Source organism: Hyaena hyaena, unplaced genomic scaffold (assembly GCF_003009895.1).
Source record: "Hyaena hyaena isolate Hyena2069 unplaced genomic scaffold, ASM300989v1 scaffold_478, whole genome shotgun sequence".
Classification (NCBI taxonomy): Eukaryota; Metazoa; Chordata; class Mammalia; order Carnivora; family Hyaenidae; genus Hyaena; species Hyaena hyaena.
In genome coordinates this window covers 193039-218276 of record NW_024081110.1, presented here as the reverse complement: position 1 = coordinate 218276, position 25238 = coordinate 193039, and the positions used below count along the sequence as shown (strand labels likewise).

At 40.5% G+C, this 25238-nt stretch overlaps 1 pseudogene; it reads right to left on the bottom strand.

The window, feature by feature from the left end:
• Positions 1–9313: 9313 nt before the first annotated feature.
• Positions 9314–23244, bottom strand: LOC120246651 (annotated as a pseudogene).
• Positions 23245–25238: the final 1994 nt, after the last annotated feature.

Genomic DNA, 25238 nt, shown 5'->3' with positions numbered 1-25238 from the left:
AAGCTTTTTCATACATTCTGAATGTTAATCCTTTTTCAATTATATATGTTACAAATGTATTCTCCAGTCTGTAGTTTATATTCTTACTCTTTTTGATGTCTTTTTTAAACAGAACTTTTTCATTTTGATGTAATCCAATTAATTAATCTTTCATTTTTGGCTTGTTTTGTTGTTGGTGGTGGTGGTGGTGGTAACAGAATCCTTCCATATCCTGAAAGGATAAAGATACCGTCCTTTATTATTTTTTAAATGTATTGTGGGTTTTGGGTTTGTTTATTTTTCTTTGAAAGAGACTATATGCATGAGCAGGTGAGGGGCAGAGGGAGAGAGAGAATCTTAAGAGGCCCCACACCCAGGGCAGACTCCAACAGATGCAGGGCTGGGTTTCAAAAGCATGAGATCGTGACTTGAGCTGAAATAAGACTTGGATGCTCAAGTGACTGAACCACCCAGGCACCCAGATCAATGTAAAACTTTAAAAAGACTACCTTTAGGGCACCTGGGTGGCTCAGTCAGTTGAACATCCTACTCTTGTTTTGGGCTCAGGTCATGATCCCAGGGTCTTGGGATCAAGTCCCAGGTTGGGCTCCACACTAAGCCTCCAGCAGATTCTCTCTCTCTCTCTCTGCCCCCTCCCGAGCTCCAGTACTGCCATCTAAAAAAAAAGTTTTATAGACTTGGGGCGCCTGGTGAGCTCAGTCCCAGGAGCATGTGACTCTTGATCTCCTTCATATTTAAAGCTTTAATTTACTGAGAATTAGTTTTTTTTACGGTTTGAGGTAGGGTACTAACTTTGTTTTTCTTCTAATTGGATTGTACTTGGGCCGTTTTTGAATAACTATCTTTTCCATCCACTGATCTGCAGTGTCCTTACTGTCCATATATGTCCATATATGTGGGGGGTCTGGTTCTCTCTTCATTCTACTGTTCTATTTCTCTATTCCTGTGTCAGTTCAACACTTTCAATTATATACCTATAAAGTAAATTTTAAGATGTTGTAATAACTTTACCATTTTTCACTAGAAGTGTCTTGGATATTCTTGGATCTTTGCTCTTTAATATCAATTATTCTGACAATTCAAGATTCAACATCTTAAATGGAAAGAAAATTTCTGCTGGGGACACTGGAATTCCAATGACTCTTTGGGCATAATTAGCATTCTTACAGTATTGAGTCCTGCCCATCTACATAAAATGGCTCTTCATTTACCTAGATCTCTTGAATAAACTCTTTTTGTTACATTTTTCTGAAGTATTTTATAATTTTTGGTATTATAATAAATGAAAATTTTTTAAAAATTTTATTTTTGTTAAGTAATCTCTACACCCAACATGGTGCTCAAACTCACAACCCTGAGATTAAGAGTCACATACTCCACCAACGGAGCCAGCCAGGTGGCCCAAATGAATGGAATTTTTTAAAACTATATTTTGGGGCATCTAGGGGGCTCAGTTGGTTGAGCATCTGACTTTGGCTCAGGTCACGATCTCATGGTTTGCAAGTTTGAGCCCCATATGGTGTTCTTTGCTGTCAGTACATACAGCCCACTTAGGGTCTTCTGTCCCCTCTCTTTTTGCCCAGCCCCTGCTTACGTGCGCATGCACGTGTGCTCTCTCTCTCTCTCTCAAAAATATATAAACATTAAAAAAAACTATATTATTTCTGGAGTGCCTGGTGGCTCAGTTAGTTAAGCATTGGACTTTGGCTCAGGTCATGATCTCACGGTTCATAAGTTCGAGCCCCACTTCAGTCTCTGTGCTGACAGCTCAGAGCCCAGAGCCTGCTTCATTTTCTGTGTCTCCCTCTCTCTCTACCCCTCCCCTACTTGTACTCTGTGTCTCTCTCAAAAACAATTAAATATTAAATTTTTTAATTAAAAAAATCTATATTTCTTTTAATTTATTTTGATTTACATCCAAGTTAGTTAGCATATAGTGCAACAATGATTTCAAGAGTAGATTCCTAAATGCCCCTCACCCATTTAGCCCATCCCCCCTCCCACAACCCCCACAGCCACCCTCTGTTTGTTCTCCATATTTAAGAGTCTCTTATGTTTTGTCCTCCTCCCTGTTTTTATATTATTTTTGCTTCTTTTCCCTATGTTCATTTGTTTTGTATCTTAAAGTTCTCATATGAGTTAAGTTATATGATACGTGTCTTTCTCTGACTAATTTCACTTAGCATGATACCCTCTAGTTCTGTCCACATAGTTGCAAATGTCAAGATTTCATTCTTTTTGACTGTCAAGTAATATTCCACTGTATATATACATACATCTTTTTTTTCTTTTTTTTAAATTTTTTAAAAATTTTTTATTTATTTCTGAGAGAGAGACTGTGAGCAGGGGAGGGTCAGAGAGGGAGACACAGAATCTGAAGCAGGCTCCAGACTCTGAGCTGTCAGCACAGAGCCTGACGTGGGGCTCAAACCCACGAACTGTGAGATCATGACCTGAGTCAAAGTCAGATGTTTAACCAATTGAGCCACCCAGGTGCCCCTAAGGTAAGTGAGTTTTTAAAATTTCTTTTGTATCCAACCACCTTGCTAAACATTCTTACTTTTCCTAATAGTTCTTCTATTGATTATTTAACTTTTCTACATCGACAATCATATCAGTTATAAGAATGTCAGTTTTTTCTTTGCAAAGTCATACCTCTTTTTCTTTTCACATTACTCGAGATTAACCCTCAACAAACAATTGACACGGTTTAGGGCATCTCTGTACTGTTCCTGACATAAAATAAATGTTACTAACATTTCACAGTTAAGTACAGTTGACCCTTGAACAACACCGGTTTGAAATGTGTGGGTCCATTTATACGTGGATTTTTATTCTTATTCCCCCTTTCTTACAGTACAGCATTGTAAATATATTCTCTCTTCCTTATGATTTTCTTAATAACATTTTCTTTTCTCTAGCTTACTTAGTATAAAAATACAGTATATAATACATGTAATACACAAAATATGTGTCGATCAACTGATTAAGTTACTGGTAAGGCTTCTGGTCAGCAGTAAGCTATTAGTAGTTAAGTTTTTAAGGAGTCAAAAGTTATGTGCAGATTTTCAACTGTGAGGTGATAACCCCTATGTTGTTCAAGGGTCAATGGTATATTTGCCATGAATTTTTGGAGGCGGGCTTTATCAGGCTATGAGAGTTCATTTATATTCCTACCTTGGTTAGAGTGTTCTCATTTTATTTTTCTGCATTTATTAAGATGGTCATATGGCCATACTGTATATAACTGTATATATATAAACTCTAATAAAGTTGATTTTCAAACATTAAATTAACTTGCCTTTCTGGAATGAATCCAACTTGGTCATGATGTAGTTCATCACTTTTACTCATCAATGGATTCAGTTTGCTTAGATTTACTTAGGACTTACAAATGAGATAGGCCTATAATTTTTTTTCTTGTACTATCTTTGTTAGCTTTGGTGTTGCTCTAAACCAACCTCTTTCATAAAGAATAATTAGAATTTCAAAGATAAAGAAATGGCCCTGACAGTGACAACAGATGAGAACCTAGGTATTAGAATAGTACTCTGACCATCTTCCTATTCCCTTTTTTTTTTTTTTTACTTTCTTAAAACATTTTATTTTTAAGTAATCTCTACACCCAGTGTGGGGCTTGAACTTACAACCCTGAAATCAAGAGTCGCATGCTCCACTGACTGAGCCAGCCAGGAGCCCCAAGATTTTATTTTTTTAAGTAATCTCCACAGTCAACATGGAGCTCAAAATCACAACCCCAATATTAAGAGCCGCATGCTCTACCAATGGAGCCAGCTGGTGACCCATCCTCCCTTCCTTATTTCCTCTCCCCATTTATAGAGAATGATATAAAATAATAATTACATAAGCTATGTCATCTACTCCTTCAATTTTGTGTATTTTGTAGAAATTGAGCAAATACAGGAAAAATGTAAATAATGATTGATGGACTTAGGTTCTTAAGTTTTAATTCTTGATTTCTAATCAAACTAATCACCTGAAACACTTGCTTACTAATAGGAAGTAAAAATTATACTTGGGTAGTAAATCATGTTCTATAACTTTCCACTTCATTCTTTAGAATTGTTTCTTAATATCATGTCATGCCAACAGTTGCTATGTTATTCTAGTTGGAAAGCATGTTGTAAAAAAGCATAAAAAAGAATTATAAGAAATATTAATATGGGAGAAATTAAAACAAAAGCACAAACTTGGGTATTTTGCTGTTTTCTCCAAAAACGTAACTACAGCTGCTGGATGCATTCATGTGCTCACTTCATGGCACAGAAAAGTCAGACTTGGGTGATTCCCTATTTTTCAAGTTCAAACAAAACTGTTGACTCAGCTCTCAACAGGGAAAGGCAATGTCCTTGTCCCAGGAGTTCAAAACCTAAAACAAACAAATGCTTTCCAAGCTGTCCAATGACAACTTGAATGAAAATAAGGCACTTATGTTCTAACCTTTTAAGAATAGGAACCCAAAATAAATGTATAAAAACTTTACCTCTTACTACCTTATTTGAAACTTTGGGACATTATTTTCTGAGATTGCTATTTTAAAAGGTATGGAAACAAAGCTAAATCTCTCAGAGTTAAAAATATACAGTGTAGTTATATAGGCTTCGGTTCTCATCCTCTGGATCCTTCCACATGTCACATGGCTACATGATATTCCCAAGTCATGGATTTTGCCGTTTGATCTCTGATGCTGCTTGAAGATATTTCAGGGCTCCAGAAGCTAGGCAGTTCTCTGAATACACTAAGTATACATATGAAGCGCTCAAATGTACAAGTGCTTCCATCAGCAATCACTTCAAAGGTCATTAATAACTTACAGGTGTGAGAGTGGAAATGCCCTCTGCACTCCCCTGCCCCTTCTTGAACTCTGGTTGCTCTCTCTGGGCCATTTTTGTAACAGTGAATTCTTAACTTAATACTTCTCTTTCTCTATATTCTCTTTCCTGGTTCTGGGGCTTTTAAGAGGACATTACAAACTCTTCTAGGAAACAAATAAAAAACAGACAAAAATGCTTCAATGTGTTAATTCTAGAGTTTTCTTCTTTTCATCCTTATGTTATTAGTTTATTAAGAGTAGAGAAAGGCAGGGCACCTGGCTGGCTCAGTTAGTGTAACATGTGGCTCTTGCTGTTGGGGTTGCAGGTTCAAGCCCCACACTGTGTACAGAGATTACTTACAAATAAAATCTTTAAAAAAAAAAAAAAGTAGACATGGAGGAGGGCACTTGTTGGGATGAGCACTGGGTGTCACATGGAAACAACTTGACAATAAACTATTTTTTAAAAAGTAGAGAAAAGCAATTTAAATCCTTCTTGAGAGTATACCTATAAAAAGACAAGGAAAAGGAAAGACAGAACAGGTGGGTAGTAAAAATCTGCCTGGTTTTAAAATATGGTAAAATTGTGATGGACTCTAACATCTGCTTGGTTTCTACCACCGCTGAAGACAGGCTCTAAAACTTTACTAGCAACTCTGAAATGAACTATGTGTGAGAAAGAAGCTTAACTCTACATCTAGGTCATTCAAAGTTTCTCAACAATGGAACTATTGACATTTTGGGCCAAATAATTCTTTGCTATGGGGCTTTCCTATACTTTGTAGGGTACACAAAGCCTCTCTGGCCTCTACCCACTAGATGCTAGTAGGGTGCACCCCCCTCACTTGTGACAACCAACAATGTCTCTAGACATCCCCAAATGTTCCCTGTGGGGCAAAAGTACCTCCGGTTGAGAACCATTGTTCTAAATGGAAGTGTCTTCTGATCTTGAGCCTATGAATATGAATCAACCCGACATTAGGGCGGCCAAATAAGACAGTTAAATGTTATGTTTATTCTTTGGGCGAAGGGATAGTTCCACAGAGCTGAAGTCTCTCTCTATAGAGTACTTCTGACTACAAAGGAGAAAAGGTACCTTTTATGAGAGAGAGAACTGACCATCACCACCTTAACCAAGTGACCAAATGCAGCATCACTAATAATGGAACAAAATGACATTATGTACTTAACCTGAGTCTAATGAAACCTCTAGATTTATATCAAGTTTATAGAAATGAAAAGTGATGGGACACCTGAGTGGCTCAGTCAGTTGGGGAACCAACTCTTGATTTTTAGCTCAGGTCATGATCTCGCAGTGAGGTTAGCCCTATGAGGGGCTCCACACTGAGCATGGAGCCTACTTAGAATTCTGTCTCTCCCTCTTTCTCCTTCCCTCTCCGCCCCCTCTCTCTCTCTCAAAACAAACAAACATTAAAAAAAGAAAAGAGAAGTGATACACAGGTTAAATGATGTCACGAGGAAACAAACATAGAATATTAGACACACTACATGAAAAGTAGACTGAACCTTTCAAATATAATAATTTTCTATTAATGTTATGAAAAGAAAAGTGAGGAACTATTCTAGATCAAAAAAGCCTAAAGAGATAACAATGTAGAAACCCTGTATCTTTTTTAAGCTATAAAGAGCATTTGTTGGGGCGCCTGGGTGGCTCAGTTGGTTGGGCGTCCGACTTCGGCTCGGGTCATGATCTCATGGTTCGCGAGCCCCATGTCGGGCTCTGTGCTGACAGCTAGCTTGGAGTCTGGAGCCTGTTTCGGATTCTGTGTCTCCCCCTTTCTCTGCCCCTCCCTTCCTCAAAAATAAATAAACATTAAAAAAAAATTTAAAGATGTGACTTATACATAGAATGGAATAGTATTCCGCCATAAAAAGAATGAAATCTTGCCATTTGCAACAACATGGATGGAGCTACAGAGTATATAATGCTAAGTAAAATAGTGAGTCAGAGAAAGACAGATACCATATGATCTCACTCATATGCAACATTTAAAAAACAAAGGAGGAAAGGAAAAAGAGAGAGACAAGCCAAGAAGCAGACTCTTATCTGCAGAGAACAAACTGATGGTTACCAGAGGGGAGGAAAGTAGATGGATGGGTGGAATAAGTGATAGGGATTAAGGGGTGCACTTGTGATGAGCACTGGGTGATGCACGGAAGTGTTGAATCATTATATTCTATACCTGAAACTAATATAACACTGCATGTTAACCATCGGGAAGGGAAGGGGAGGGGAGGGGAGGGAAGGGGAGGAGAGGGGAGGGGAGAAGGGAAGGGAAGGGAAGGGAAGGGAAGAAAAATAAAGATATTCTTTCTCTTAATTAAAATAAACTAAGACCAATTTGGATCATAAAGGAAGGGAAGGGAAGGGAAGCGAAGGGAAGGGAAGGGAAGGGAAGGGAGGAAGGGAAGGGAAGGGAAGGGAAGGGAGGAAGGGAAGGGAAGGGAAGGGAAGGGAAGGGAAGAAAAATAAAGATATTCTTTCTCTTAATTAAAATAAACTAAGACCAATTTGGATCATAAAGGAGAAATATTTAACAGGGGTGCCTAGCTGTCCCAGTTGTTAGAGTACGTGACTCTTAGTCTTTGGATTGTAAGTACGAGCCCCACACTGGTTGCAGAGATTGCTTAAAAATATAATCTTAGGGGTATCTGGGTGGATCAGTAGGTTGAGCATCTGACTCTGATTTCAAATCAGGTCATATCCCAGGGTCATGGATTGAACCCCACATCAGGTGCTACACTCAGCTTAAGAGTCTCTTCTCTCTCTCCCTCTGCCCCACTCCCCTGCTTATGCACTCTCTCTATCACACACTAAAATTTAAATAAATAAATAAATAAAATCTTTTTTAAAAATATTAAAAAAAAAAAAAAAGAAAATCATTTAACTGAGTTGCTACTCATTAGGATAGAAATTTAGGCAACTCAAAAAATGGAAGTTGTACAACTCAGGAAATTTCCCTAAAATATGTCATCACAAAAACTATTTTAAGTTAGTTTTTTTTTTTAATTTTTTTTAATGTTTTTTTATTTATTTCTAGGAGAGAGAGAGAGAGAGACAGCGTGAGCAGGGGAGGGTCAGTGAGAGAGGGAGTCACAGACTCTGAAACAGGCTCCAGGCTCTGAGCTGGCAGTCAGCACAGAGCCCGACNAGCCATATTAGTTGGTGTGAGTGGTATCTTATTATACTTTTTATTTCCATTTCCTTGATGGCCAGTTACATTGAGCATCTTTTGATGAGCTAATGGCCATTTGTGTATCTTCTTCTTCTTTTTTTTATATAATTTATTTCTAGGAGAGAGAGAGACAGCGTGAGCAGGGGAGGGTCAGTGAGAGAGGGAGTCACAGACTCTGAAACAGGCTCCAGGCTCTGAGCTGGCAGTCAGCACAGAGCCCGACGCGGGGCTTGAACCCACGAACCGCGAGATCATGACCTAAGCGAAAGTCGGACGCTTAACCGACTAAGCTACCCAGGCGCCCCAAGTTAGTTTATTTTTTTAATGTTTATTTATTTTGAGGGAAAGAGAGTGTGCATGAGAGGGAGTGGAAAGGGGCAGAGAGAGAGCCAGAGAAAGAATCCCAAGCAGGCTCCACACCATCAACACAGAGCCTGATGCAGAGCTCAATATCATGAACAGTGAGATCATGACCTGAGCCAAAATCAAGAGTTGGATGCTTAACCAACTGAACCACCCAGGCACCCCCTATTTTAAGTTAGTTTATAATTTAAACACCGTTGGTAGTGGGAAAATAATTGTGCTTACTTCTTATATTGTTACTTTCAAGTTTAACTTTTCCAAAGAATGTTTATCTAAGTGTTGGGATTTTTTAAGTTTTTAAAAATGCTATTTGGCCATAAAGTTATATTCCTATGCATGAGGGGAAAGGCTCTTTTTGTTGTTATTTTAATATTAAAATTTTTTCATCTTTATTTATTTATTTATTTATTTTGAGAAAAAAAGGGAGAGAGAAATCCCAAGCAGGCTCCACACTCAGCACAGAGCTCAACGCAGAGCTCAAACTCACAAACTGTGAGACCATGACCTGAGCTGAAACCAAGAATCAGACATTTAACTGACTGAGCCACCCACATGCCCCTGCCTTTTTTTTTAAACTCACATTTACTTACTGTCATGATCAGACTATTACATTTAGCAATCGACAGTATGAGTACAAACGAAAACAAAAACAAAAAACCTACATTAAAACCCTTTGCTGGAATGCCTTGCACTCTCCACAGAAGAGAAACTACAATAACCTGTTATACAATTAATCACAAATATAGCCCTCCAGGTTTCTGCCAATACACATGAGTATTGTCTAAAACATGTCTTTTCTGTAGCAGCTGGGACCTGCCACTACTGTGCGTGGCTGAGTCCACAGATCTGGTGTAGCCTCTAGCTTCCCTGTCACTTCTCAGGCTCTTCTCTCCTGCTAAGCTTTGTTTCCTGGTCATAATTAACACCTTCTGCCACTGCCATAGCTACTGCTGCTGTTGGAACCTACATAAGCACCTTGTTTTGTGGTTTGGCAAAGTATTGACCTCCACCACCGTAGAGGCCAGAACTTCTGTCTCCGAAGTTTCTTCCTTTCATGGGGCCAAAATTTGAAGACTGAGTGTTTTAACTGCCAAAACCATTATAGCTTCCACTTCTAGAGTTGCTTCAATCATTACCAAGTCCATTATAGCCATCCCCACTGCCACCATATCCACCACCACCTCAGCTGTCACCAAAGCTACCTCATCTACTGAAGTTTCCTTCATGACCAAAGCTGTCATTCCCACCCAAACCACCTCTATGACAACCACCAAAGTTTCCAGAGCCATTTCAACCTCTTTAGCTGGATGAATCATTAGCCATCTCTTGCTTAGATAGATCTTTCCTTACTTCACTGTTGTAGCCATTCACAGTATGGTATTTTGGGGGTTGGTTGGTTGGTTTTTTAAAGCTTATTTATTTATTTTGAGGGGGATGAGGAGCACAGAGACTGGGAGAATCTCAAGCTGGCTCCATGCCATCAGCCCAGAGCCCCATGTGGGGCTCAAAACCATGAACCATGAGATCATGACCTAAGCCAAAATCAAGAGTTAGAGGCTTAACCAAATGAGCCACGCAGGCACCCCAACAGTATGGTATTTTTGAATGACAATTTGTCTACAGAGTCACAGTCATCAAATGTTACTAAAGCAAAGCCTCTCTTTTTGCCACTGCCTCAGTCAATCATGATTTCAATCACTTCCATTTTTCCCATACTGTTCAAAATGATCTCTTAGGTGACATTCTTCAATGTCTTCTTTAATTCCACCAACACAAATCTTTTTCACAGTAAGTGAGCACCAAGTCTTTGAGAATCTTCTCTTAAAAGAGCCCTCTTTGGTTCCACAACTATTCCATCCACGTGTGTGGCTGTGCATCCATTGCTGCATCCACCCCCTCCACAGTGGCATACACGACAAACCCAAAGTCTCTCCTCACCACACAGTCCATGAGTGGTCCCCATTGCTCAAAATGGCTTCTCAGACTCTCATTCGTTGTTTCAAAGCTCAAACCTCCAATGAAGAGTTTTAGTAGCTGCTCAGGCCCTTTGGGGGACTCTGACTTAGACAAGACGGCACTGGGTAGGGGGACTTTAGTAATACTTACTTGGTAGCATCCACAGGCAGAAAGGCTCTTTTTGTTGTTCTTGGGGGTAAGCCTACATTAGCCTTTGCACTGGGGCCTAGTTTTCATACTGAGATTCTTTTTTTTTTTTTTTTTTTTGATGCTAGTTTCATACTGAGATTCTAATGAGTGTTGGCCACTGGGCACTGAGGCCAGAAAGGGCAGCATGATCCAGAGCACAAGCTATAATGACCATTTCATCCACTTCAGTCAACAGCCATTTTCCCCTTCTTCCATAGTAGCTGAAGCCAGACATATGTCTACTGAGCAAAGCTACATTTCCCAGACTCTCTTGTATCTTGGGGACTCAGTGGCCAATAACGGAATGTGCCTGAAAATAATGCGTGTAAGCACATATGTGTTCGGTCACTGTCTCTTCACCTTCCTTCACATTGTCTTGTTAAAGTTGAAAACCAGAGTACCCTGCAAGCTATGTGTTCAGGGTAACAAAGCTGTGCAACTAGGCTTCACAGCTTCATGGAGCAAAGTCCATTTATCTACCCTGAACTAGTCCATGAAAGAGAATTAAATTTCTAGCAAATTGGCAACTGCATTTGGGGTATCTTTTTTTATAGAAACTTAACCAAATATGCCAAATATGTTTAAGAAGAATTTCTTAGATAACACAAAGATAGTAATTACTATCATAAAGGTATTCTCCTGTATTTTTTTATTAAAATGTTCAAGTTTTGCTTTGGGAATTAAGGTTTTAATACTGGAATGTGGTTTGTGTGTAGTTGGGATAAGGATATGCAGTCAGCTGATTGTTTCAGCACTACTTATTGAATATACCATCCCACTGATGTATAATATCACTTGTGTTACACAGATACATGCCTGTCGTCTGTTCCATTGCTTCTAAGTTTGTGCCAATGTCACACTCCTATAATTACTAAAACTTTACATCAAACTTTTTATTTGGCAGTACAAATCCTTCATTAATTTTCAAAATTATCTTGGCAATCTTGACATTTTACTCTGCCATTTAAATTTTACATCCACCTATCAAATTACAGATAGACACATGCACAACTACTAGGATTACAGTGGAACTGCACTGAATACATGAATTAATACAGGAACAAATTACATCTTTACAAAATCAAGTCTGCCCACTCATGAGCTTGTTAGGTCTACACATTATATATAATTTTCTCCATAAAGATCTTTAACATCTTTTGTTAGATATATTCCAAGGTCTCTTATAGCTTTTTCTTTTTTATTTTTTTTTAATGTTTTACTTATTTCTAGGAGAGAGAAAGAGAGACAGCGTGAGCAGGGGAGGGTCAGAGAGAGAGGGAGTCACAGACTCTAAAACAGGCTCCAGGCCCTGAGCTGGCCGTCAGCACAGAGCCTGACGCAGGGCTCGAACCCATGAACCGCGAGATCATGACCTGAGCCGAAGTCGGACGCTTAACCGACTAAGCCACCCAGGCGCCCCTTCTTATAGCTTTTTCACGATTTCATCTGGTATATTTTTTTTAAGTCATCTCTATACTTGGGGCACCTTAGTGGCTCAGCCAGTTATGCAACCAGCTTGATTTAAGCTCAGGTCATGATCTCGCAGTATGTGAGATCGAGCCCCATGTCAGACTACACTGATGTTGTGGAGCCTTCTTGGGATTCTCTCTCTCCCTCTCTCTCTGCTCCTCTCCACTCACACACAGTCTCTCTCAAAATAAATAAACTTAAAAATATATTGAAAAACTACTAAAAATAATAAAGTAATCTCTATACTCAATGCGGAGCTCAAACTCACACTCTTAAGACCAAGAGTTGCATGTTCTACTAACTGAGCCAGCCAGGTACAGTCATACTGTATTTTTTAACTAGATTTTCACCTTATTTATTGTTGGCACGTAGGAATATTGTTGGTCTTCTGTATACTTATCCTGTAATCTATAATTTTGCTGAATTCTCTTACTAATTTTAATTGTTTGGTTTCTTAGATCTTCTACATAAGCAATTAGGGTGAAAAATAACAACCTAGGAGAGCTTGGGTGGTTCAGTAGGTTAAGTGTCCGACAGTTGTTTTTGTGTTGTTGTTGTTTTTTTTTAATTTACGTCCAAGTTAGTTAGCATCTAGTACAACAATGATTTCAGGAGTAGATTCCTTAATGCCCCTCACCCACTTAGCCCATGCCCCCTCCCACAACCCCTCCAGTCACCCTCTGTTTCTTCTCCATATTTAAGAGTCTCATGTTTTTGTCCCCCTCCTTGTTTTTATATTATTTTTGCTTCCCTTCCCTATGCTCATCTGTTTTGCATCTTAAAGTCCTCATATGAGTGAAGTCACAAGATATTTGTCTTTCTCTAATTTCGCTTAGCATGATACCCTCTAGTTCCATCCACATAGTTGCAAATGGAAAGATTTCATTCTTTTTGATTGCCAAGTAATACTCCACTTTATATACATACCATACCTTCTTTATCCATTCATCCATTGATGGACATTTGGACTCTTTCCATCCTTTGGCTATTGTGGATAGCGCTGCTATAAACATTGGGGTGCATGTGCCCCTTCGAAACAGCACACCTCTTTCCCTTGGAAAAATACCTAGTAGTGTAATTGCTAGGTCATAGGATAGTTCTATTTTTAATTCTTTGAGGAATGTCAATACTGCTTTCCAGAGTGGCTGCATCAGTTTGCATTCCCAAGCTTCCAACTCTTAATTTCTCTTCAGAGCATACTATCATGGTTCGTGAGACTGAGCCGCACCCTGAGTCAGGCTCTGCACTCGCACTGCAGAGCCTGCTAGGGATTCTCTCTCTGCCTCTCTCTCCCCCTCCTCCTTTCATGCCTGCATGTGTGCTGGTGTGCACACACGCACACATGCACTCTTTCTCTCTCTCTCTCTCTCTCTCTCAAAATAAATAAATAACCTTAAAAAATCACAACTTAAATTTTCCTTTTTAGTCCCTCTGTTTTTCACTTCCTTTTCTTTTCTTATTGCCCTAGATAATATCTTCAGTAAAATATGGAACAGAAATCATGAAATTTGCATTTTTATCTTGTTCCTGATTTGAAGAACATTTTCTGACACTTACTCTGAGTTTTATGGGATATCCTTTATCATGTTAACAGAAATTCCTTTATCTTTCTTACATAGATATGTATATCGTTTGCGTTACAAATATATTTGGAATTTTACCAAAGCTTTTTCTGAATCTTTTGAGATGATCTTATCATTTTCTTTAATTTGTAAAGGTGGTAGATTATATCAGTAAGTTTTTAACTGTTAGACCATCCTTAAACTCCTGGAATAAATTCCTCCTTAACCAAAATTGTGTTTTTTATACATGCCACATTTAATCTGCTCATGTTTTATTTAGAATTTTTATATTATAGGAGTGTCTGGGTGGCTCAGTCAGTTAAGCATCCAACTTTGGCTCAGGTCATGATCTCATGGTTTGTGGGTTTGATTGAGCCCCACATCGGGCTCTGTGCTGACAGCTCAGAGCCTGGAGCCTGCTTCAGATTCTGTGTCTCCCTCTCTCTCTGCCCCTCCCCTGCACACTCTCTGTCTCTCAAAAGTAAACATTGAAAAAAATTTTTAAAGAATTTTTATATTATAAACATAAAATGTATAAGTGAAACTGGACTATAATTTTTCTTTCTGTTAACACTTCATTAGATTTTACACACTCACCAAATAAATTGGAAAACTTTCCTTCTTTTTCGTAAATTTGATTAAACTGATGGGGCTCTGTTGGTAGAACATGTGACTCTTAAGCTCAAGATTGTGAGTTCAAGCTCCACATTCAGCATAGAACTTTCTTTCTTTTCTTTCTTTTTTTTTTCCTTAAATAGTTTATTGTCAAGTTGGTTTCCATATAACACCCAGTGCTCACCCCAACAAGTGTCCTCCTGTATGCCCATCATCCCCCTTCCCCTCCCCCCCACCCCCATCAGCCCTGTTTGTTCTCAGCATTCAAGAGTCCCTCATGGTTTGCCTCCTTCCCTCTCCGCCATTATTTTTCCCCTTCTTCTCCCCCATGGTCCTCTGTTAAGTTCCTCCTAATCCTCCTATATGTGCAAACATATGGTAGCTGTCCTTCTCTGCCTGACTTATTTCGCTCAGCATAACACCCTCAAGGTCCATCCATGTTGCTACACATGGCCAGATGTCATTCTTTCTCATTGCCATGTAGTATTCCATCGTATAGATAAACCACATCTTCTTGATCCATTCGTCCATTGATGGACACTTAGGTTTTTTCCATGTTTTGGCTATTGTTGAGAGTGCTGCTATGAACATTGGGGTACGTGTGCTCCCATGCATCAGCACTCCTGTATCCCTTGGATAAATTCCTAGCAGTACTGTTGCTGAGTCATAAGGGAATTATACTGTTAATTTTTTGAGGAACCTACACACTGTTTTCCAGAAGGGCTACACCAGTTTACATTCCCACCAACAGTGTAGGATGGTGCCTGTTTCTCCACATCCTCGCCAGCATCTATACTCTCCTGAATTGTTCATTTTCACCACTCTGACCGGCGAGAGGTGGTATCTCAGTGTGGTTTTGATTTGTATTTCCCTGATGAGGAGGGACGCTGAGCATCGTTTCATGTGTCTGTTAGCCATCTGGATGTACTCTTTGGAGAAGTATCTGTTCATGTCTTCTGCCCATTTCTTCACTGGGTTGTTTGTTTTTCGGGTGTGGAGTTTGCTGAGTTCCTTATATATTTTGCATACTAGCCCTTTATCTGATATGTCATTTGCAACTATCTTTTCCCATCCCGTCAGTTGCCTATTAGTTTTACTGATTGTCTCCTTTGCAGAAGCTTTTAATCTTGATGAGGTCCCAATAGTTCATTTTTGCTCTTGATTCCCTTGCCTTTGGGGATGTGTCAAGTAAGAAATTGCTGCGGTGGAGGTCAAAGAGGTTTTTTCCTGCTTTCTCCTCTAGGGTTTAGATGGTTTCCTGTCTCACATACAGGTTCTTTATCCATTTTGAATTTATTTTTGTGTATGGTGTGAGAAAATGATCTAGTTTCATTCTTCCGCATGTTGTTGTCCAGTTCTCCCAGCACCATCTGTTAAAGAGGCTGCCTTTTTTCCATTGGATACTCTTTCCTGCTTTGTCAAAGTTGGCCATACATTTGTGGGTCCAATTCTGAGTTCTCTATTCTATTCCATTGGTCTATGTGTCTGTTTTTGTGCCACAGCATATAATTTTCTTAAAATAAACCAACAAAGAGTTGATATAAAATAGGAGTTATCGTGGTGCTTGGGTGACTCAGTCAGTTGGGCACCTGACTCTTTTGATTTCGGGTCAGGTCATGATCTCACAGTTTGTGGGACTGATTCCTGCATCAGCTCAGAGCCTGCCTGGAATTCTCTCTGTCTCTCTCTCTCTCTCTCTCTGTCTCTCTCTGTCTCTCCCCTACTTGCAAACATGCATCCTCTCTCTCAAAAGAAATAAACATTAAAAAAACAATAAATACAAAATAAGAGTTATTTGTTCCTTGCTGGTTAAAGTCATTATAAGCCTTAAAAGTTTAAAAGCATTATAGGCCTGATATGTTTTACTGTGGAAAGTTTTATTTTTATTTTTTTACTGTTTATTTATTTTTGAGAGAGAAAGTACAAGCAGGGGAGGAGCAGAGAGAGAGGAAGAGAGAGAAAATCCTAAGCAGGCTCCATACTGTCAGTGCAAGTCCACTGTGAGGCTCAAACTCACAATGAGATCGTGACCTGAGCCGAAATCAAGAGTCATATGCTTAGGATGCTTGGGTGGCTCAGTCCGTTAAGCCTCTGACTTTGGCTCAAGTCATGATCTCTTGGCTCCTGAGTTTGGGCTTCCAAGTCAGGCTCTGTGCTGACAGCTCACAGTCTGGAGCCTGCTTTGGATTCTGTGTCTCCCTCTCTCTCTGCCCCTCCCCACTCACACTCTGTTTTTGTCTCTCTCTCAAAAACAAATAGTGCAGTAAAAAAGAAATTAAAAAATAAAAAGAGTTGGATGCTTAACCTACTGAGCCACCCAGGAGCCCTTATTGTGGAATATTTTAAAACAAATACTTCTATTTGTTTAATGGTTATATGTTCACACAGGTTTTCTTTTTCCTCTTGAAGCAATGTATCAAGTAAAGAATATATTAGGCTGAAAATAACACAAAAACTGACTCCCTATTTAAAAAAATGGAGCTATTTTTTTCCTTACATAACAAGAAAGCTAATTAAAAACTATCCAGAGAAGACACAGCTCTTTAATAATGTGAACAGGAAAGTAGGTTCTAACTTTCCATTCCACTACCCTTAGCTTAGAGGCCTCATGCTTGGTACACTTTTGACTCAGAATAGCTGCTTTGTTTTTACATAAGAAAGAAACTGAAGCACAAAGAGGTAACACCCATATCAGGAAATCAAAAGCTTTCATCTCATTGTCCAAACTTTATCACATGGCTCATCTAGCCACAGAGGAATTTAGGGCAGTATTTTTTTTTTTATTTTTTTAATGTTTTATTTATTTCTAGGAGAGAGAGAGAGAGAGACAACGTGAGCAGGGGAGGGTCAGAGAGAGAGGGAGTCACAGACTGAAACAGGCTCCAGGCTCTGAGCTGGCAGTCAGCACAGAGCCCGACGCGGGGCTCGAACCCACGAACCGCGAGATCATGACCTAAGCGAAAGTCGGACGCTTAACCGACTAAGCCACCCAGGCGCCCCTTTTTTTTTTTTTTTTTTAATTTTTTTAGTGTTTAGGGCAGTATTTTTATTTGGGCACATTACTCCAAAGAAAATCAGATTTAGGTTAATAAAGGAGGAAGAAGTTGGCATTTTGAATTGTCAATTGGCAGTATCTGCTGTACTCAGTTTGGATAAGTTATATTATTGTAGGAAATTGTCCGTAACACCTAAGTTCCTAAATTCTCTTATCATTTTGAAAAATATTTGCTATATCTATAGTTTTATCACTTTTAAAAAAATTCCTAGCATTGATTTCCCTACATCAATAATGCAGCAACAGAAAAATAAATCAAGGAATTGATCCCACTTACAATTGCACCAAAAACCGTAAGATATCTAGGAATAAACCTAACCAAAAAGGTACAAGATCTATACTCTGAAAACTACAGAATACTTATGAAAGAAACTGAAGAGGACACAAAGAAATGGAAAACCATTCCATGCTCATGGATTAGAACAAACATTGTCAAAATGTCTATGCTACCCAAAGCAATCTACACATTTAATGCAATCCTTATCAAAACACCACCAGTATCTTTCACAGGGCTAGAACAAACAATCCTAAAATTTTCATGGAACCAAAAAAAGACTTTGAATAGCCAAAGCAATCCTGAAAAGGAAAAGCAAAGCTGGAGGCATCATGATTCCAGACCTCAAACTATATTACAAAGCTGTAGTCATGAAAACAGTATGGTTCTAGCACAAAAATAGACACATAGATCAATGGAATAGAATAGAACACCCAGATGGACTCCAATTATATGGTCAACTAATCTTTGACAAAGCTGGAAAGAATATCTTATGGAAGAAAGCTAGTCTCTTCAATAAATGCTGCTGGGAAAACTGGACAACAACATGCAAAAGAATGAAACTGGACTACTTTCTTATGCCCTATACAAAAATAAATTCAAAATGGATTAAAGACCTAAATGTGAGGCAGGAAACCATCAAAATCCTAGAGAACACAGACAACTACCTCTTTGACCTCAATCAGAGCAACTTCTTATTAGACAAATCACCAGAGTCAAGGGAAACAAAAGCAAAAGTGAACTACTGGGACACAGTCATGATAAGAAGCTCCTGCACAGCCAAGGAAACAATCAACAAAACTAAAAGGTAGGAGCACATACGTGGCCTAGTCGGTTAAGTGACCAACTTTGGTGCCGGTCATGATCTCCCCGTTCATGGGTCCGAGCCCCACGTCGGGCTCTGTGCTGACAGCTCAGGGCCTGGAGACTGTTTCAGATTCTGTGTCTCCCTCAATCTCTGCTCCTCCCCGACTCTCTCTCTCTCTCTCTTTCTCTCAAAAATAAATAAACATTAAAAAAAAAAAAACTAGGGGCACCTGGGTGGCTCAGTCAGTTGAGCGTCCGACTTTGGCACAGGTCATGATCTCATGGTTCCTGGGTTCGAGCCCGCATCGGGCTCTGTGCTGACAACCAACTCAGAGCCTGGAGCCTGTTTCAGATTCTGTATCTCTGTCTCTCTCTCTGGCCCTCCCCTGCTCACACTATCTCTGTCTCTCTCTCTCTCTCTCTCTCAGAAATAAATAAAACATTTAAAAATTTTTAAGAAAAATAAAAAAACAAAAAAACTAAAAGAACTGACAAAATGGGAGTATTTGCAAATGACATAACTTATAAAGGGTTAGTATCCAAATTCTATAAAGAACTTACAAACTCAACACCCAAAAAACAAATAATCCAGTGAAGAAATGGGCAGAAGACATGAACAGACACTTTTCCAAAGAAGACATGCAGATGGCTAACAGACACATGAAAAGATGTTCAACATCACTCATCATCAGGGAAATATAAATCAAAACCATGATGAAGTACCACCTCACACCTGTCAGAATGGCTAAAATTAACAACACAATAAACAACAGTAGGGGTTAGCAAGGATGCAGAGAAAGGAGAACCTTCTTCTACTGTTGGTAGGAATGCAAATTAGTGCAGCCACTCTGGAGAACAGTATGGAGGGTCCTCAAAAAAGTTAAAAATGGAACTACCCAGAGCACCTGGGTGGCTCTGTCGGTTAAGCATATGATTTCAGCTCCGGTCATGATCTCATGGTTTGTGAATTTGAGTCCTCCATCAAGCTCTGTGCTGTCAGTGTGGAGCCTGCTTCAGATCCTCTCTCCTTTTCTCTGCCCTGCTCCTGCTCTCTCTATGTCTCAAAAATAAACATTAAAAAAAAAATACAGGGGCGCCTGGGTGGCTCAGTTGGTTAAGCGCCCGACTTCAGCTCAGGTCATGATCTCACAGTTTGTGGGTTCGAGCCCCACATTGGGCTCTGTGCTGACAACTAGCTCAGAGCCTGGAGACTGCTTCAGATTCTGTGTCTCCCTCTCTCTCTGACCCTCCTTTGCTCATGCTGTCTCTCTCTCTCAAAAATAAATAAAAAATATTTTAAAAAATAAACAAACAAATAATAAAAAATAAAAAAATAAAAAATACAACTACCCTATGATCCAGCAACTGCACTACTAGGTATTTGCCCAGAGAATATAGAAATGCAGATTTGAAGGGGTATGTGCACCCTGATGTTTATAGAAGCATTATCAATAATAGTCAAACTATGGAGAGAGGCCAAATGTCCACTGACTGACAAATGGATAAAAAAAAAATGTGTGTGTGTGTGTGTGTGTGTGTATATATGTACATGTATACACACACACACAATGGAATAATACTCAGCCATCAAAAAGAGTGAAATCTTGCCATTTGCAATGATGTGGATGGAGCTAGAGTGTTACACTAAGTGAAATAAGTCAGAGAAAATACCATATGATTTCACACATACATGAAATTTAAGAAACAAAACAGATGAATATATGGGAAAAGAAAAAAAGCAGGGGAAGACAAAGAGAAAAAACTGAGGGCTGATGGAGGGTGATGGGTGGGGGGTAGCCTAGATGGGTGATGGGTATTAAGGACACTTGTTATGATGAGTACTGAGTGTTCTACATAAGCGATGAATCACTGAATTCTACTCTTGAAACCAATATTGCAGTGTTTAACTAAGTGGAATTTAAATAAAAATTTGGAAAAAAAAAAAAAGCTCCTAGCATTGTACACTTGTGCCTTTTAAAATTAATTTTTTTATTTAAAATAATTTTAATGTTTATTTATTTTTGAGAGACAGAGAGACAGAGCATGAGCAGGGGAAGGGCAGGGAGAGAAGGAGACACAGAATCTGAAGCAGGCCCCAGGCTCTGAGCTGTTAGCACAGAGCCTGATGCGGGGCTCGAACCCATGAACCGTGAGATCATGACCTGAGCCGAACTGAGACGCTTAACTGACTGAGTCACCCAGGGAGCCCTAAAATTAATTTTTTAATTAATTAAAAGTTTGTCTACTTTGTTAATTTTTTTCAGAGAATCGACTTTATTTTCTTGAGCCTCCCAATTGCTTCTTTGATTACTAGTTCATTCATTTATGTGCTTATTATGATTACTTACTTTCCTCTTGATATCTGCGTTAGATTTTTTTCCTTATCTTTTCTAATGTTATTGCAAATGGTACCTTAAAAATCTCCTTTTCCATTTTTTGTCTTTCTGACATACAGAAATACAATGGATTTTTTTGTACTTTGACTTTGTATCTAGTTAATCTTGCTAAATGCACTTATTACTTTTGATAGTTTGTAGATAGATTCATTTAGATTTTCTACTAACACAGCTATGTCCTCTGCAAATAAATTCTTTTTTTTTTTTTTTTTTTTTTTTTTTTACTAATCCTTATGCATTTTTTTTTTTTTTTTTTTTTTTTTTGCAACTGGCTATAAGGCTAGGCCCTTCAAAACAATGTTGAATAGAAGTGGTGAGAGCTGCCATCCTTTTTTTTTTTAATGTTTATTTATTTTTGAGAGAGAGAGAGACAGAGCACGAGCAGGGGAGAAGCAGAGAGAGAGAGAGGGAGGCACAGAATGCAAAGCAGGCTCCAGTCTCTGAGCTGTCAGCACAGAGCCCAAAGCAGGGCTTGAACTCACAAACTATGAGATCATGACCTGAACTGAAGTTGGATGCTTAATGGACTGAGCCACTAAGGTGCCCTGAGAGCTGCCATCCTTATCTTGTTACCAATCTTAGGGGGGAAATTATTCAGTTTTTTCCTTTCCTTTCCATAGGAATATTCAGTAAATATTCCTATGTTAGCTGACCACTTAGTATATGCTCTTTATCTGGCTGAGGAAGATGCTTTCTATTCTCAGTTTGCTAAGAGTTTCTATCAGGAACTACTATATCAGATTCACTCAGTTTGGGAAAGTTGTGCTCCCATCATGGTTTTAAACGCCCTAAACTAATCATCATATTATTTTATATATGCAATACCCATTTCAATATCCCACGTCAGTGAACAACTCTTTATACACCATTTCCCCTTCCAATCCACTCTCTCCTTCTGGATTTAACACTTTTTCCCTCTGTTTCTCCTGTAACTCCTTACAGTCATTATCAAAAGCAAGTGGTAAATTCCCAAGTTTTTGGTCTGAAGACATATTTACTTAGCCCTCACTTTTAAATAAAGATTTAGCTGGATGTGCCATTCTGGGTTATAGTTACTCTCTCTCAGCCCTTTTGAAATAGTAGTCCTTTGTCTTCAGGCATCCCTTGTTGATGTTGATAAGAATGCTGCTAGCCTGGGGTGCCTGGGTGGCTTAGCAAGTTAAGCATTAGGTCTTCAGCTTCATTAGACTTCAGCTTAGGTCATGATCTCAGGGTTCATGGGTTCGAGCCCTGCGTTGGGCTCTGTGATGACAGCCAGCTCAGAGCCTGGAGCCTGTTTCAGATTCTGTATCTCCCTCTCAATCAGACACTACTCTGCTCATGCTGTCTCTCTCCCTCTCTCTCCCTCCCTCTCTCTCTCTCTCTCAGAAATAAATAAAAAGCATTAAAACTTTTTAAAACAAGAATGCAGCTAGCCTAAATGTTGTTCTCTGTATATAATCTTCTAACAATTTCTGATGTTATTCTGATGTTATCTATCCATCTGAACACTCTGTAGAAATTTATAAACATGTCTTTCAAGATACTTATTACACTTTGTATTATTCAGTCATTCCCCATACTCTAGCCTTATGTACTTTGTATTATTTAGTCACTTTATGTAATTGCCCAACTCCACCATTAGAGAATGAGCTACCTGATAACTGTAGTAAATGCTGTACATCTTTTCTTACAAAGAGGTACCATGTTCTCTTGTGGAATGGGGAGTGGCACATAAAGAACAAGATCAAAATGTCCTATCTGAATGTAGCAACACAGGCTCAAAGGATGCCTGGATATCAATTTGTTGATAACTGGCTAATGTTTAAGAACAAATAAAAAGTTAGGAAATCATCTATGCATTGACTGCTCTGTTCACTATTTATTGTTTGGTTTTCAACAGATGGTTGGCATTCTTATTAGGGTCTGTTTAAACATCAAAAAGGTATTTGTTAAGCTCAGCAAAGTTTTCATCTGCCAACCTGGGATTTTATCAGTGTGTAGACAGAACTGACTCTGAATGAATTTATTGAGAAGAGGAATAGCCCCAACTGTTTTCCAACTCTAGTCTGTTTTCATCACTGAGGTCCATACACGTCTGAGCAATTCTGCAAGAACAGGAAGACACCTACCTGAAATCTATTTACGTGAGACACTGAGAAACCTCCCGGGAGTAAACCTATTATCTTAAGCAAAGAAAAGATTCGGTGGCTTGATCTTGAAACAAAGTCTTGGTGTTTAGAGGAGAGGAGTAATTTTGAGTGCATCGTAGTTCCTGAGATTAGACATTATTCCTAGCTCAGACCACCTTAGTTTCAAATCTAAGCTCTAAGGAAAAAGAGGGCTGTAAATAGAAATGAAAAGGCCTCTTTACGTTAAAACGTAAAGAGTGCATTGCAGACCATTTTGGAAGCCTCCGACAACAGGTATCACAGATAATCAGCAATGAACACTGCACAGCTCCAGCAACTCCGTATTACCATCACATTCCCCACCAGCTACGTCCCGAAGCAGCAGCAAAAGGTTCACACACGAGACGCCCGACATGCATGTAGACATTTGAAAACCACCAGAAATAGAATACCCACAGAAATCTTTCCCAGAATGGCAATCAGTATGAAAAACGTCTTCCAAGGAACCAAGGTATGGAGGTAACCCTAAAGTTCAGTCTCATTTCAAAATAACACACGTCATTTTGCTGTAAAATAATACTTTGTACTTACGTTTCTCAGAGGACCTCAAACCGTGTTAGGGCAACCTTTCCTTTTCAGCTTTCCTAGGTAAGAGAATGAATAAATGAATGAATGTAAAAAAAAAAAAAAAACTTAAATGATTTGCCAGCCCAGATCCCAGATTAGAGCCCAGACCTCTTCTCTTCTACTGTGGTTTTCGGTTTTGTTTTGCTTTGTTTTTTGTTGTTTTGTTTTGTTTTCCAGAAGAGCACTAACCTTCATTCGAACAAGGTGGGTGCAGGATGTCACAGCAATGTCACAGTGGCAGACACTTCGAGGGAGAGGGGGTGAAGAGGAAGGCACAGGAAGGGTGACCCCCAAATTCTGAGTGAAGTATGAGCTCTGTATTATGCAGACTCCGCAGGCCACTTGAACTTCTTGCGTGGACCGGACAAAGGCATTTCGAGTTGAGAAGAGTAAGACTCAGGCTGAGCAGCGGAAGAAAAGGAAAGGGCTCCATGAGGTGCCACATAATCCCTGAGTAGTCTCCCTACTCCGATTCCACAGCCAAAAATAACCCCGGAGTGAAACGTAGCTATGCCAAGTACTTCAGGTATCAGTTAAATTTCCTCCTCTTCTTTATGAATTTGTATTATTTATAAGACACTTGACACATGTTTAAACACTCACATAGCTCCTCAGTTTCAGGAAATATGGCTTGTTCGGCCGAAGAGAAAAAAGCGTATAATGAGGGAGTTAACAAGGGCTGATTTTTTTTTACAACATTCTTTAAAAACTGAAAAACCTCTTTAAACACCAGGAACGGCTTAAATAATTCACTCTAGGCCTGTGGGGCCCATGTGGACGGGTCCCTCCCGGTTCGCTCCCTGGCCACGTTCTCCCAGGGTTTCACGTGAGAACGCGGGCCCGACGGGCAGCCACCTGCGGCCTGGAGGCCTCAGCGCCGCTCGCGTCCCGCTGCACGCGGCCCAGGCCGAACCCCGGAAGGGGCCCGGGGCCCTTTGACCCCCGCGCGCGCGCGCGGGACGCCGGGAGCCGGCGGAAGTGCCCCACTGGGGCCTGTCGCGGCCTGTCGCGGCCTGGCCTGGAGGAAGCGGCTCCAAGGCCGCCGCCGCCGCTTCCGGAACCGGGGTGGCAGCCGTGTAAAGCAAACGATGTCCGAGGCTCTCTGTCGCCGGCCTTACCCCGGGGACTTGTTTGGCCGCTGGAAAGGATCCAGAAGGCCACTGCGCTTGGCCCACCCCGCCCCCCATCCTGGGCGGCGGACTAGGCGTCCTCCAGGGAAGGGCCCCGCGCAGGGGCCCTGGGGGCGGCCTGTAGGCCGGCTCTGCGGGCTTCGGGCCCTCGAGTCCGTTGGTTTGCGGGAGGGAGATCGACGGGAGCTGCGTTCTCAACTTCCTCGCACTCGGGGGGAGGGGGGTACAGGGAGAGGGGGCCGGGAATAGTGAAGACCGGACTCCAAGGCCCGCCTGGGAGGAAGGAGCGCGAAACGCGGCCGCAGAGCGCGGCCACAACGGCGCCGGCTGCCGCGCTGCGGGGCGGAGGGAAGCACCTGCCTCCGCCCACCTTGACCCAGAGGCCGGCGCCCCTCCCGGGCGGTCCTAGCGGAAGTCTCTGGAGGGCAAAACCCGGATCCTCGCGGCCTTCGAGTGCTCCCTGCTGGGGGACGGGGTGGGGTTGGGGGGACGACCCGGGTACCCGTGACCGAGGCTCGCTCCCCAGGGCCGAGAAAATTCGACGCTCCCAAGGAGGGAGTCTCCATGGAGGGTTAGAATTCCTCCTGCTTCGCTTTCAGACTTGAAAGCCTGGAGACCGTCGGTTCTGCAGAGAAGCGGTCCTGCGCGGGCA